General features: G+C 38.3%; 1 long non-coding RNA gene across 1 annotated transcript; it reads left to right on the forward strand.

The window, feature by feature from the left end:
* Positions 1-489: 489 nt before the first annotated feature.
* Positions 490-9,166, forward strand: LOC149313063 (uncharacterized). Its single transcript, XR_016281453.1, has 3 exons — positions 490-578; positions 6,833-6,867; positions 9,081-9,166. It is a non-coding gene; the product is annotated as an uncharacterized LOC149313063 (long non-coding RNA).
* Positions 9,167-9,506: the final 340 nt, after the last annotated feature.

The raw sequence follows: 9,506 nt of genomic DNA on the forward strand, positions 1-9,506 counted from the left end.
GATTATTGTCACAATTGGCTGCACTTCAGTATTTAATGTTACACCAATGTTTGGGGTACACTGTAGACCTCCCAAAATCTGGATGCAGTTTTCTAATATTTATTTAAAAACTGATGATTGAAGGAATGTAAACTTTTTGTGTGTGAAGAGTTATATGTATACCCTGTTGCTTACATGGTAGAATAATCAAACTTCCTGAGACCACTGAGCTGTTTCCACTCTGTTTCAATATTAAAACAAAGAGTGTATTTTCTGTTCTGTACAGTGTTCTGGGAATTAAGCTCACAACTCCAATTAACAGAAATGAATTCCCCGCACAGAATATTTACCCTTAAGAGTTGGCCTGATATAATGAGTCATGTGTTTTGTGTTTAAGCTCTTAATGCCTAGAGGATTAAAAAAAAAAAACCACTTCTATTTTGATCACTTCATGTTCTCATCATTTGAAGGGAGAAGAGTGCTTCTTTTTTACCCCTGGCAATTAAGTATATACATTACTTGATTAATAATGTGAAATAGATAGCCGCCTTTCTCTTTTCCTCACATCCATGTCTGTCATGAAAAGAACAAGAATTCAGGTAACAGGAATTGTATTATTTTTAAAATTATTTACTGCTTAATAAATATTAAATTTAGATGGGAGGCTGAAGAATGATTCTGAGATATGTCTGCTAAACTGACAATAATCAGTTAGACAGAACTTTCCCTAATTTTTAATGATAGGATCACAGCTTGGAAAAGAAACTTTATAGATTTGAGAACCCAGAATCCCCCAACCAGCATGGCTAGCAGGACCATTGGCTGCCCTTGTTGGGTGATGCATTCCGGGAGCTGTTATCTAAAAAACCTAACTTTCTAAAGTGCACCAGAATCAGCAGCTCACGAATTTGCTTGTGAAATGTCTAGTGCAATTTTAGGTATCCCCACCCCGAGGATTTACTTGTAGCATCTGTAAATATAAGCTGTAGGTGATTTTTGTGTATGGTCTGAAAAATACTGGCAGGGGACACCTTCATGTATATAGAAAAAATACTATACAGGATGAGAGATGGCTAGGTTTTATCTGCATTATCAAAAGGAAGCTTTAGGCATAGCATTGGGGAGGTTCTCTTTAGTGACACTAAAAGGTACTCCAGTCATAACTTTTTGACATCACTGCCTGTTTTGGTTGGGGGATACTGCTGGGACCCCATAAAAGTAACATTGCTAGGTTTTGGCCAAGAAGATTATGTGCTACTATAGTTGATGTGCTGCTACTATGGTGGCTTAAAATAGACCATGGCTCAGTGTAGAGTACAAAAGACCGTATGAAAGACCATACCTGCCAACTGTCCTAGTCTGGCAGGAAGAATCTCGATTAATCATTTGCATCCCACTTTTTCAGCTGCTTTAAAAATATCTCAGTTTCTCTTTTCTTCTTCTGTTTTATCCCTCTGTCCTGGCTTATTTCCATTTGTGCAAAATAAGTTAAGAATGAAAAAGTAGTTTGCACTCAGTGAATTCAGAGAGGGGAGAGGAGCTGCAAAATCTTGTCCCTCCCTGTAAACTCAGGCAAATGTAAACTGCTGCAACCCATCCTAGCTTGTGTGTTTTTCCTCATCCATAACTTTTACAATCTTGATCAAACCTTGATATTGCTTGGCTTCATTTGTTCCAGGTTTTGTGAAATTTTGGAGGAAATTGGAGGGACCTTCTTACTTAAACAGGACTTCAGTATATAAGTGGTTGAGGTAGAGGGAAATGCAACAGGTGTGCTGTTTTTAGTATGTAATATTTTTAATGTATTATAAACTGTTTTACATTAATGTTTTAATTGGATTGTTTGATGCTGTTTGAAAATTTTGTACTACAGATTGTTTTAGCTTACAGTGTAAGGCACTTTGGGTCCCATATTGGAAGAAAAGCAGGATAAAAACCAAAAATAAATAAATAAATGGAAAAGGAAATCACAGCTCTCTCAGTCATGTCTTTAAAGAAAGGATCAGACAAGCTAAGGAATTAAGTGCACCATTATCCTACACTTCTCCCTCCTCTCTACAGTTTACAACAAACACAACAACAATGAAATGAGAAATACCTGAAGGGCTATATCCAGGAGAAAGAAGGGAATCAAATTAATGTGGCACCTCAGGATCAAACTTCCCCCTGTAGGAAACCAAAAAGAAAGTAGCAACACTAATGACTCCTTTTCCATTTAAAAGCCTCTGAGTTCTTAAGAGCTTGGAGGAGATGGAAGGAAAGTATTAAATTTTCATTAAAGGGACACTGCCAAATTGGACATAAGAGTTTTTCTTTGAAAAGAAAGGAAATGAGTTTGTGGTAGAAATAAGCACAGTACTCAGATAAAGTGCCATTCTGCATCTCCAAGCAAGGTAGTATTTGCTCATTTTCAAACTGCATCCAGTTGGAGATTTGCAACATCGGGCAGGGTGGGGGTGGGGGGGTGTTAGCAAATTTCCATCTGACCTTCAATTATCCAGTATCCTTCCTAATTTGAAAAGAGAAATAGGGACAGTCTAATTAAAGGCATTTTTGCTTTTAACTTTTCTTTAAAAAAAATGGAAACAACATCACTGAGAGAGGCTGGCCATTGGGGGCAAGGGGATAGTAGCAGATAGAAAGGGTTAAATTTAATTCTTAAAATCCGTGACATATCTGTGTAGGGCTTGGGAAAGCCCTGTCTGAAGGCTTGGGCTGCATCCGTACTGCAGAAATAATGCACTTTGACACTGCTTTAACTGCCATGGCTCAACACTGTAGAATCCTGGGATCTGTAGTTTGCTGTGGTACCAGACCTCTCTGATGGAGAAGCCTAAATATTTCACAAAACTACAGATTCCTGAATTCCATAGCATTGAGCCATGGCCGTTAAAGCGATGTCAATCTGTCTTTTTTCTGCAGTGCAGATGCAACATTGGAGAGGCACTACTTGTCACTGCAGATAATACAGAGCTAGATGCATCAGTAGTCTGACTATAACAGGAGTGAACCAAGTATACTCCATGGTCAGTTTTGTCTTCCCATCTTGAACTCCCAACAGCCCTCCATTTTAGTTTTTCTTCTAAAATGACTAATAGCACAGTGTGGGAGGTGGTTAACCATTTGGCCACATTTTCAGCTCCCCTGATCTGTTCTGGCCACTTACAGTTTTGGAAAAAAGGACTCTATGGAAGTACGTCAGGTGCAGGGTATGTTGAGAAATGGTGAATTGTACAACATGGAGATGCATGAGGTTTGAGAGGATGCAGCTGTCTTCTGAGGTCCAAAGGGCTGATGTGGCCCCCTAGACTTTTAGATGTTGTTCAGGACAAAAGTATGATAGCTTTCTGCAGACATTTTTTTTAAGTTCAATGAAAATTATATGTTACAGGTCCTGTTGAGAATGCAGCATCAAATAAGAGCATAGAAATAAAAATATTAATTATGTAGTTTCCAGATGAAATAATACACATGGTGATCTAACCTTCTTCCTTTTAGACTCTTAAATCCATGTTTTTAAAATTACCTGGCTGCATCACTGAACTCACTTCTTTGCCCACCTATCCCCCATCTCAAATCTTGCCTGTGAAGTTGGAGGCAGATTTATTTGGCCTTCAACATAAACACAGAGGAGAAAAAAACAAACAATGCTCAGATTTTGACTCAAATGGTGTAAAAGACAATTGTGCCACTGTGAATTTATTGGGAGGAGTACCACAGGAGAAACACTGTTCTTAATGCAGGCCTGATGAGTATGCATTATGTAACAGGAGAAATAAAATAACACATAGACAGAGCTCAAAAGAGTGTTAGAGCACAAATTGAACGCTACTTGTTAAACAAGGTTAATTTGTTCCTATTCCACTTGAAATGGCTTCAAACACTTCTAAACTAGGTCATTTGATTGCTATGAAAATACATGTCCAAGGCAGCTGTCTTTAGCAACAAGTTTATTGGAGAGTTTTGATTGCATCCCAAAAGCATGTGAGATATTTCTGACCATATCAAAGAAAACTCAACTGCATTATCAAGGCACTCTAATGAGATGGTTTGTTTAATTGAAATGCTTCAAATTACCATCTGGTACAGCATGAAAAAATCATTATTTTCATTAGAGGAACTCCTCGTTAGCTGGAAATTGAAGTTACAAAATAGCACGGCATGATATACTTGAAGTATTGTAAAGTATGTTCAAATTCAGGTTATTAAGAGATTTTTACATGTAAATTGCACTTCTATATTAGTTAAGTCAGTGCAATCACCCAATTTATACAGTATATTTGAATTTATTTGTCAAATCAGCCATAGCTGTGGGAATGAAGTGGCATGGGGATTGTTCTGCAGATATTGCATAAAGTAGAAGGTCATAGGTAGTTAATGAGAACCCCACCCCACCAAAAACAAACCAATCTCAAGACATTTTGGCACAAAAATTGTCTTAACATCATATGCACAAAATATACTGTTCCACTAATTCCCATTATATAGTTGTACCTCCACATTTGTGACTTTGACTTTTGCGGATTTGATTATTCATTGATTTTATTAATATGGCCTCTCTAGGAATATCTAGGTCCTCCAGCACAATTCTAAGGTCAACTTTAACCAAAAGTCACACTGAAGGATCTAGAGATTCCTAGGGAGAACACTCCACTAGCCATTCGTAGCTCCTCCAGTGCAATTCTGTGGTCAATGTCTGGCTGTTGTCGACCAGAGTTGTACTAGAGGACCTAGAGATTCCTAAAGAGGTGTTCTCTCAGCTGAAAACAAAGTCTTTTTGTTATTTGCACCTTTCCCACATTCATGGGGATCCTGCGCCTCTAATCCCAATGAATGTGGAAAGACAAGTGTATTGCCATTTCCAGAGCTTTGAAAAGCATCTTTCCCAAACTTTTTGAAGCTCTTGCTTAATCTATCCTTTGGAATTCAGCTCTGAGCAATGGAAAAGCATGGGAAAGCTGGGGTAGTCAAGGGAAGAGATGCTCTAGCTAATTCCATCCCCTGTCTTCTTTTGTTGTTAACTGCAATCAAATTGTCTATGACTTATGGTGATCCTATGAAGGAGAGACCTCCAAGTCACCCTGTCATCAACAGCCCTGCTCAGGTCTTGCAAACTCAAGGCAGTGGCTTCCTTGATTGAATAAATTCACCTGCAGTACGGTCTTCCTTTTTTCCTACTGCCTTCCACTTTAGTAGCATTACTGATACCTGCTGGAAACCCTGAAGAGATGTTAATAGTATAGACAATATTGTGGAGGATGGAAATTCAAATCAGTTTTGGGAATAGCTCTGGATACTATAGTTTGCTTACTTCTCATTCAGTTTCTCAACAAAAACAATAAAACATTGCCCATAATGATCAGCAGATCTCAAAAAGCTACAAATATATTGCTTTATTGTTACATTTTTAAAAGGGAGCTCTAATTCTAGGATCCAAATATTCTAGCATGAGTTTGCATAGCATGATAATTTAGTTCATGATAAAAATGTCTAATCTAAGTATGAAACAGCTCTTTCCAGCATTAAGTCTATGTACAAATAGGGATGGCCCTATCAATAAGTAGAATGAGACAGGCGCTTCAAGCAGCAGATTTGGGCTGTGGTAATAGACCAGCAAATTACCAGTTGTTTGTCGGATTGTATTTTTACTGTAAGAAAGGGGGGAAGGTATTGGGGACGGGGGTGTACTCTTCATTGTTTGATTAAACATGTGGCATCAGGTACTATGCACTTTGATGTAGTAGGGCATCATTTGTTTCCATGCCTTAGGCAGCAAAATGTCTTGCATCAACCATGTCTGTTGATGACAATTTTCATACTGACTGTGATTTAATAGGTCTTTAGCCTATTAAACACACAGTTTCTTTGCATGAATGAAACTAAGATGTTTTTAATTAACCATAGTTTATATCCAAGACAAACCATGGGTACTAGCTTTAGAACAAGCCAGATTCTTGGTTTAGAGTATTGGCCTTTTCCAAAGCTGGTAACGATAGGTGTAAATCCATTGCCAGTCCCATCTAGATCAGACGAATGGAATTTACCATAGTTGTTGATTACCAAATTCCCATTGATTCAGTGGATCTTCTCCAGTTGAGATTAACAACTGGATTTAGGCCACAACTCAGTATGGATGATGAAAGACTTCTGCACTGCACTCAGTATTGCTGCAAAGAGTACACAAGTGAAGGACTTGCCTATAATTTGGTTTAGTGATCCTAAAAAAATTAATCTGAATCAAGGCAAATCCCTGCTAAAGTGACATCTTTCTACCCCTACCTTTTCTTATTTGAAAACAGAATCTGAAGAAGAATCTGAAGAAGAGTTCTGTATAACTCCAAAGTCTTTGGTTTTATTTACTGGCTCTGCAAATCTCTATTTTAGCAATGTCTGGTTCAGGAATTAGGACAAACCTAATATTTTTGAATGGCAGTTCTTATTGTCCCTTACCTTTGGCTAGACCTGCTGGAATTAGTAGGGAGAAATCATTTGGAGGGCCACAGTTGCCCACCCTGGTCTGGTTACATCATTGTGGGAGCAGGAATGTTTTCTGGTTTAAAATCATCTTCACCTTTCCTTATTTTTGTAAAGACGTGAGCTTTAATATTCCCCTCTATTGGAGGCAGCAGGTCCATTGCTTGAAGATTAATATTAGCTCTATTTAATAGTACCATTTTTATCCCATTTTATGCTGAATAAAGAAGCTTCATTTGTTAGCTTTAAAAAATTCTGAGATTTTAATTCTTTATTATCATTCCCTAGAGAACTCAGTTGGAGTCCTCTCATCATCATTGATTGGTTATGAACTTTTTTTTGTTTGCTCTTCACTTCACTTGTGCTTTCATCCTTTTAGACAGAACCAGCAGGCAACTCTGCTGCAGAAATAGAGTAAGTCCCTTCAATACTATGAAAAAACATACGGTACATATAATTCACCTAGGTCCAGCTCCCTATGTGTGTGTTTCTATGTGCCTTCAAGTTGCCTCCCTGTAACTTTGCCCCAAAACCCCACATTTTCATTAGATTAATATGAACGCGTTTCTTATTTTAATCACAGGAATGTATGTGCATTTTTGTAGACTCAACTGATTTCACCAATCAATATAAATTTTGTGAAGTCGAAGGCTTTCATGGCCGGCATCCATAGTTTTTTGTGGGTTTTTTCGGGCTATGTGGCCATGTTCTATAACAGTTTATTCCTGACATTTCGCCAGCATCTGTGGCTGTCATCTTCTGAGGCCGGTGAAAAGTCAGGAATAAACTCTTATAGAACATGGCCACATAGCCTGAAAAACCCACAAAAAACCTGTAATATAAATTTTATTTTCAATAAGTGACAAAGACAGAGTTGACAAGATAATTAATCTCTGATTGGTTCAAGTTCCACTGATCAGTTAATACAGTGATTTCAAACTACATCTTTTGATCACGTGTTGTTAAAAAGGCTTTGGATAATTTGTGAGGATACAAAATTAGACAGACACCGTAAGACCTATTTGCAAACAATGTACCTTTACAAATGACAATCAGTCTTACACAAAAGTTCAAGCCTATATATATATATATATATATATATATATATATATCTCCCACTTTTGGGAAAGTAAAGCTGGCAGCTAATTGTTTGCTGAAGACCATGTAAGTGTTAACAAACAAACATATGAACTCAGTGGTCCAAGCCCACCACTCAAATTTTGCCATCAGGAACAATGGCCCTACTGGCCATAATTGAAGAAACCATGCATGAAAATACAGACAGTACATTTCAAACTCTGGAATCTCCAAATAGGTCTTTGTTTGAAATATTACGAAGATACTGGAAGGTTAGCATAGAGTCTACACCACACTGTGGAGAATACTGTTTTATTCAGTTTAAGACAACTTCCTCTTACCACAATTGTGGTTATCGATATGTAGAGAGATTGGCCCATCCACATTACACACAGAAGAAGGACACTGGGCTACAACATTTTCTGCATCCACTAGTTGTGTATACAAGGTTCTAAAACTTGAAAAAAATATTTTCATGGAGTACAACTCCCAGAGTCCCCTGGTCAAGAGTTGTAATCCAAAACCATAACTTTTCTAAGCTCTGGCTCTAGTGTCCAACTTGGAGTGAGATATTTGGCACAAGCTACTGAGCTGCTGGACACCTCTCTTCTCTCTCAACTCTTATGTTGCTGAGAGGAAATGAACTCCTTCATTCATTTCCAATGATCCATCTATACAAACAGAGAGGAGAGTTAGAAATTCTTAATAGCAAAGGTGTTCAGGCCTGAGAATTCTCCAACCCTTTAGTTGTTAAAATTCCTAGCAGCCCTATCCAGTGCATAGTCAGTTGTAAAGAATGCTGGGGCTTGCAGTTCAGCCACATCCTAAAAGTCACATCACTTCCAAGTTCCAACCCTGATCTATTTATTTCACATCTGAATTAAACAAAGATGCATAATATCCAAAGCCAGCCAAGTTATTGTGGCATACCAGGCAGAAAATTTCTCAGGTGTCTCTCTCCCTCCCTGGTGGTAGTAAACATGGAATAATAGCAAATTAATTAACAATTTATTGTCCTCTTATGATTCCCCTCTGCCTAAAGGTAGGACTAGTCCTGAGTTCCTTTTATATTTGCTCTGTGAAAATGTTCCCGTCTACAACCATCATAGAAATAGGTTTTGTTTTGTTTACAGTGTGTAGCATCATTGTGAAAGGTATTTTTTCCCTGTAGATGGCAGTCCAGAGCTAAGTAGAAATACGAACCTAATCTAGTACTCTATTGGATTACTTTAGGTGGCTAAATATTAGGTGAGATAGCAATGTGTGGTGACTTACCTAAAGTTGTTCATCAATGTCATCCCATTGCCTCTTTTGTTTCCACACCAGTGCAAACTGGTGCCAAATGTCTGACCACAGCTTGGAAACAGATTATATTGCACAGGCTTCTGTGTGCTGCATAGATGCTCTTTAACACTATCTCAATAAAGTGCCAGTCCTATCATGAGGCAGGGTGTGGCAGCTATCTCAGTGAGAAGATCCTGAGGGGGATCAGATGCTGTGTACCAAGTGTGGTGATAATGTGTCTCTCAAGATTTTGGTCTGTCTCTCAGCAGCCCTAGCCAACACAGCCAATGGAGAGGAATGCTGGGAATTGCAGTCCAACAACATCTGGAGAGCCGTATAATTCCCAGGCCTGTCTGTAAGTATCCAGTCATTCCCTTGTTTGTGCTGAAATAGGGTTCAACAACCAGTTCAGATTTTACAAAACTGGTATGAATGGGGGAAGAATAATCTCATTATTTGTCTCAAATCCAGAGTTTCGAAAAGCTACATGTCATGTTGGGCTGGGGGCAGCTGATAGCTTCTATATCTTTGGGATGGTGAATCCATTATGGGATTTAATCTGAACTTTAAATGAGCTAGATGCTGACTCTAGTCCTAAAATAGACTGGATAACTGATTTGAAGTTCAAAGTAACACCCACAGCAGATTCATCACCACCACCAGTGATATGGAAGCTACAACCTGTCATTCCT

The sequence above is a fragment of the Sceloporus occidentalis genome, unplaced genomic scaffold (assembly GCF_023333645.1).
Source record: "Sceloporus occidentalis isolate IW3139 unplaced genomic scaffold, rSceOcc1.0.p SCAF_5, whole genome shotgun sequence".
NCBI classification, from domain to species: domain Eukaryota; kingdom Metazoa; phylum Chordata; class Lepidosauria; order Squamata; family Phrynosomatidae; genus Sceloporus; species Sceloporus occidentalis.